General features: G+C 44.2%; 1 non-coding gene across 1 annotated transcript; it reads left to right on the forward strand.

The window, feature by feature from the left end:
- Window positions 1–286: 286 nt before the first annotated feature.
- Window positions 287–477, forward strand: LOC141216267 (U2 spliceosomal RNA). The gene has a single exon (XR_012285307.1). It is a non-coding gene; the product is annotated as a U2 spliceosomal RNA (small nuclear RNA).
- Window positions 478–6,000: the final 5,523 nt, after the last annotated feature.

A 6,000-nucleotide genomic window follows, 5' to 3' on the forward strand; every position in this document is an offset into this window, starting at 1 on the left:
ACAGCTGCTCGTTCCACCCCCCCCCCGCCTTAATTGGTTCTCCTCCCTTCCAACGGTGTTGAGGCGGGTGGGAACAGCCGGGGGTTGAGGGTACTGTGCTAAAAGAGGTGGAGTTATGCAGATCTAAAACGCGTGGATTGCAGCAGCAGCAAGCCGAAAAGTGCAGGCATGTGAGGGATCTAGAGGTTGACAGCATGTCTTCTTAACGGGAGTCCAGGTGGCCATCTCCACAAATGGACTTTTCAGAATCCTTGGGTGGCACCGTAGTCGGAAACCAATTCTGGTTATCGCTTCTCGGCCTTTTGGCTAAGATCAAGTGTAGTATCTGTTCTTATCAGTTTAATATCTGATACGTCCCCTATCTGGGGACCATATATTAAATGGATTTTTAGAACAGGGAGATGGAAAAAGAGCTTGCTCTGTCCACTCCACGCATTGACCTGGTATTGCAGTATCTCCAGGACCGGTGCACCCCTTCTTTAATGCAGTTTCTAAAATCAGAAAGAATTGAATTCAATGCTTTTTGTTCATTTTGCTTGTTTGTCGGATTTTGGGATGGACTCTTTGGCTTTGCTTTTCTTCTCCTCATTGGATTTTTCATGTTAAAAGTTGCAGAAGCCAGATGACAAGCTCATTTTGGTTCAACTTCAGCAACTGTGCATTGCATTGCCATGTAATGTAATGTAATGCAATGCTATCTATCTAGCTCTCCCTCTATACTTCCTTTTGGATAAACAGACATATTAGGCAAGCATTTTGGAGCTTTCACCTAAATAACTACAGGTGGTGAGATAAGCTGCACAATATAATTGACCTTTCAGTATATTGTTGCACACACACCATCTATTTAGCAAATGCCCTTGTTATCAACAGCAGCCTTTTAAACTCACCTGAGCTAACAGGTATGTGAGCTGGTTACTCTGCTGCGCTTAAAATTTCTTTTTTGGTTTGCTACAATGCCTTTTCTGAAACGTTGTCTCCCTCTGCTGGAACACTGACTTCTTTCATTTAATGCCTGCAGACTATAAAAGAGAAACCAACCCGAAAAGTTTGGTTGATTAGTCTGTGGCATTCTTTTAAACTGTTGCTTATGGCGGTCTCTGTGAGCTTCTCAGTGACATTCAGCCATCCAGGTATCCCGCCTGCAGTAGACGGAATGTGGCAATGGAACGCTGGCTGCGCGTGTCATAATTGTTAGAACCTTGCTGTTAGGTTTTTTTTCCTTTGCTGGTCACATGACCTTGTTGGCCTATTTAATTCTGCTCCGCCCTTCTGGCTTTGCTGGACTTCATTGTATATCTACTTTCTAGCTAGCCTGTGCTCTGTATCTAACTCTGTTAGTTTGCTTGGTCTACGGACCTCTAGGTTCTATCTATTTTGTTTGTTCGTCTGTCTGCTACTATTTCTGTTAGGAGGTGTCCCATATTCCTCCCAGTCCTTAGTACTTGTAGGGATTCCCTCCCCAAATCTATAGGTCTCCGTACAGACTAGATTAGGACTTTAGCAGGTCTGATCGCAGGATCAGGTTCCCTGTTACATCGTAGGGATTCAGCTGAGTCTTATAGTAGGGACAGATCTCCTCTCTTTCCTTAGCTTTGGTAGCAGAACATAACAGTAAGTCCAGCCTGTAAATTCTCTAAGGAAAGATTTTTTTTTTTGTTCCATCATGGTGTCGGTTCAGGATTTGGCTAAACACCTGCAGGGACTCTCTCTGGAAGTGGCCGAGCTCCGTCAGCACGTGAGTAACTGTCCTGGAGCATATTTCTTGGAGCCTAAGGTATGTTTGCCGGATTTATTTTTTGGTGAACACCGAGAATTTTTTTCATTTAAAAATGCTTGCTTATTGTATTTTCGTTTGAGACCCAAGTCCTCTGGGGATGAATCCCAGCGCGTAGGGTTCATAATGTCACTTTTGCGCAAAGAGCCTCAGGAGTGGGCCTTTTCTTTGCAACCTAGTGATACATGCTTCAGATCAGTGGATAGTTTTTTTTCTGCTTTAGGACTATTATATGATGATCCTGACCGTGTGGCATCAGCTGAGACTGAGTTGAGACGTTTAAAACAAGGGTCAGGTAATATGGAAAAATATTGTACACATTTTCGTCGTTGGTCCACTCAAACAGGGTGGAACGATTCTGCTCTGAAAAGTCTATTTCTTGCTGGGCTCAGTGAAAAGGTTAAAGACCTGCTAATTGCTTATCCTACACCTGAGGATTTGCAACAGGCTATGCAATTAGCTATACGGGTGGACAGAAGACTGCGTGCTAGGGTTAATGAGAGCAAATCCTCTGCTATGTCAGTTTCTGGTTATGATAATGTGTGTACTAACAGTGGTGAACCGATGGAGATTGGATCGGTGGCACCTCGCTCTCAAGAAAAACACCGTCGTTTTTCAGAAGGCTTGTGTTTCTATTGCGGGAAATCTGGTCATTTGATTAAAGGCTGTGAGCTTCGTATGAAGAAAGAAAAAAAAATGGTCAGTCACGCCCGTATTGCCTGTTTAAATTCCAAGGGTATATTTTTAGCTGCTTCCACGATTGCTCAGGAAAAATTAATGGAATTTCGGGTGTTTGTTGATTGCGGGTCTACACTGAATGTTATTGATGGGGGATTCGTGGAAAAACTCAATTTAAAACCTGAACCTTTATCATCCCCCATTGCTGTGGTTTCTGTGGATGGCTCCCCTTTGAAGAATATTACTCTCAAGGTCAGTGAATTTCCTCTCACTATTAATGGTGTTCACCATGAGAAATTGGATTTGGTAGTGTTGAATAACTTGCCTTCTCCAGTAATATTGGGTTTGCCCTGGTTAAAATTTCACAATCCTGTACTGGATTGGTCTACCAGTGAAATTAAATCCTGGAGCCATAAATGTTATGACAAGTGTTGTAATGGGCGTATTGCAGCTTTGGATAGGGGAGAATTGCCTGTTCCTATTCAGGATTTTTGGAGAGTTTTTTCTGAGAAAGAATCGCAGGTTTTGCCTCCCCATAGAGACTATGATTGTTCTATTGAATTTGTCCCTGGAGCGACTCTTCCTAAAAGTCGTTTATTTAACCTTACTATTCCTGAGAGGAAGGCTTTGGAGGAATACATACAGACAAGTTTGGCCGCCGGTCACATTAGGCCCTCTAAGTCTCCTGTGGCGGTTGGATTTTTTTTTGTAAAAAAAAAGGACGGCGGTTTACGTCCTTGTCTGGATTTTCGTGAGATTAACAAAATTACGGTACGCAATCCTTACCCACTGCCATTGATTCCTGATCTGTTTAACCAGTTATTGGGGGCCAAGTGGTTCTCTAAAATTGACCTTAAGGGGGCATACAATCTGTTGCGCATGAAGGAGGGTGATGAATGGAAGACTGCTTTTAACACTCCTGTGGGTCATTTTGAGAATCTGGTTATGCCTTTTGGTCTTACTAATGCTCCTGCATTTTTTCAGAATCTGATTAATGACATCCTGAGACCTTTGATCGGTAAAAATGTGGTTGTGTATTTGGATGACATTTTGATTTATTCGCCAGATCTGGAGTCTCATTGGCGGAGCGTGCGTGAGGTATTACAGTTATTAATGGACAATTCGCTTTTTGCTAAGCTGGAGAAATGTGAGTTCGCTGTACAGAGAATTAGTTTTTTGGGCTACATTATCTCCAGCAAAGGTTTTGAGATGGATCCGGTTAAGGTTCAGGCTGTGCAGGAATGGCCTAGGCCTATTGGTTTGAAATCAATACAGAGGTTTTTGGGTTTCGCCAATTACTATAGAAAATTCATAAAAAATTTTTCTAGTATTGTCAAACCTCTGACTGATCTCACCAGGAAAGGTGCTGATGCGGTTCAGTGGTCTTCTGAGGCCATTGAAGCTTTTGTGTATCTCAAGGAGAGGTTCACCTCTGCTCCCATCCTTATGCAGCCTGATGTTACTAGGCCGTTTTTGGTTGAGGTTGATGCTTCCTCTGTGGGGGTTGGCGCAGTATTGTCGCAGGATAACGGGGATGGATTACATCCCTGTGCATTTTTTTCAAAAAAATTTTCGGAGACTGAATTGAATTACGATATTGGTAATCGGGAATTATTGGCTATTAAACTCGCATTTGAACACTGGCGCCACTTCTTGGAAGGTGCGGAATTTCCCGTTCAGGTTCTTACGGATCATAAAAATCTGATATATCTTGACGCTGCCAAGCGCCTGAATGCCCGTCAGGCTAGGTGGGCACTGTTTTTCTCGCGGTTTAATTTCTCCGTTACTTACATCCCTGGTACTAAGAATGTTAAGGCGGATGCCTTGTCTCGCAGTTTTTCTCCCATAGTCGGTGCTGAGAAAGAGGAAAACATTTTACAAGAAGGTGTTGTGATAGCTGCTTTAGACTCCGTTTTGGAAGATGAGATTCTTAAAGCTCAGGAGAATGCCCCATCTAACACTCCTCATGGGAGGTTGTTTGTGCCTGGGACCTTTAGGAGAGATTTGTTTGTTGAGTGTCACGAATCTCGGTTGGCAGGTCATCCCGGAATCTCTGAGACCAAGAGACTGGTGGGTCGCAGTTTTTGGTGGCCTGGATGGCAGAAGGAAGTCATTAAGTGGGTGCGCCAATGTACTATATGTGCTAGATCTAAGTCCTCACATACTCCTGCTGCGGGGTTGCTTTGTCCTTTGGAGGTCCCCAGTGCTCCTTGGACACATTTGGCTATGGACTTTATAACTGACCTTCCCCCCTCTGAGGGTTTTACTGTCATCTGGGTGGTCGTGGACCGTTTTAGCAAGATGTGTCACTTGGTTCCCTTCGTCAAACTGCCCTGCGCTAAAACTCTCGCTAAGGCCTTTGTCAAGGAAATTGTCAGACTTCATGGCGTTCCTACTGACATTGTTTCTGATAGGGGTCCTCAGTTCGTGGCTCGTTTTTGGCGTGCCTTTTGTGACAGGTTGGGAATTCATTTGTCGTTTTCGTCCGGATATCATCCTGAATCTAATGGCCAGACAGAAAGGAAAAACCAGGATGTTGAGCAGTTCTTGCGTTGTTTTGTGGCAGACAATCAAGAGGGGTGGTCTGAGTTTCTGCCACTTGCCGAATTTGCTCTGAACAATCATACATCTTCTTCTGCTGGTTGTTCGCCTTTTTTTTGTTGTTCTGGGAGACATCCGTCGTTTGGGTCGTTCTCCAAGTTGGGATCTGCCGTGCCTGAGGAGGAGAATTTTTCCGGTGATTTGGAAAGAGTTTGGACGGATGTGCGTGGTAATCTTCAGGAGGCCAACAGAAAATCTAAAGACTACTTTGATAGGAAACGACAGGAGGTTTTGTTCGCTGTTGGTGACATGGTTTGGTTGTCCTCTAGGAATCTGCGGTTGAGGATTCCTTCTAAGAAATTGGGTCCCAAGTTTGTAGGGCCCTTTAAGGTGCTTCAGGTTGTCAACCAATCTGCTGTTAGGTTGGAGGTTCCTACCTCCTGGAGAATTAATCCGGTCTTTCATGTCTCTCTGTTAAAAAAAGCTGTTGTGTCGGATGGTGACGCCTCTGCCTCTGTTCCTCCGGTGGTGGAGGACGGGGAATATGAAATTTCTCGCATCCTTGACTCTAGACGGTATAGAGGTAGTTTGCAGTATCTTGTGGCCTGGAAAGGTTTCGGACCCGAGGATAACTCTTGGGTGAGGTCAGATGATGTTTCCGCGTCCAGACTTATCAGAGCGTTTCACAGGAGATTTCCTGATAAGCCTGGTCCTAGGGGATCCGGAGGATCCTCTTAGAAGGGGGGGTACTGTTAGAACCTTGCTGTTAGGTTTTTTTTCCTTTGCTGGTCACATGACCTTGTTGGCCTATTTAATTCTGCTCCGCCCTTCTGGCTTTGCTGGACTTCATTGTATATCTACTTTCTAGCTAGCCTGTGCTCTGTATCTAACTCTGTTAGTTTGCTTGGTCTACGGACCTCTAGGTTCTATCTATTTTGTTTGTTCGTCTGTCTGCTACTATTTCTGTTAGGAGGTGTCCCATATTCCTCCCAGTCCTTAGTACT

The sequence above is a fragment of the Phyllobates terribilis genome, unplaced genomic scaffold, assembly GCF_046119375.1.
Source record: "Phyllobates terribilis strain yellow unplaced genomic scaffold, ASM4611937v1 Scaffold_236__1_contigs__length_3049075, whole genome shotgun sequence".
NCBI lineage: Eukaryota > Metazoa > Chordata > Amphibia > Anura > Dendrobatidae > Phyllobates > Phyllobates terribilis.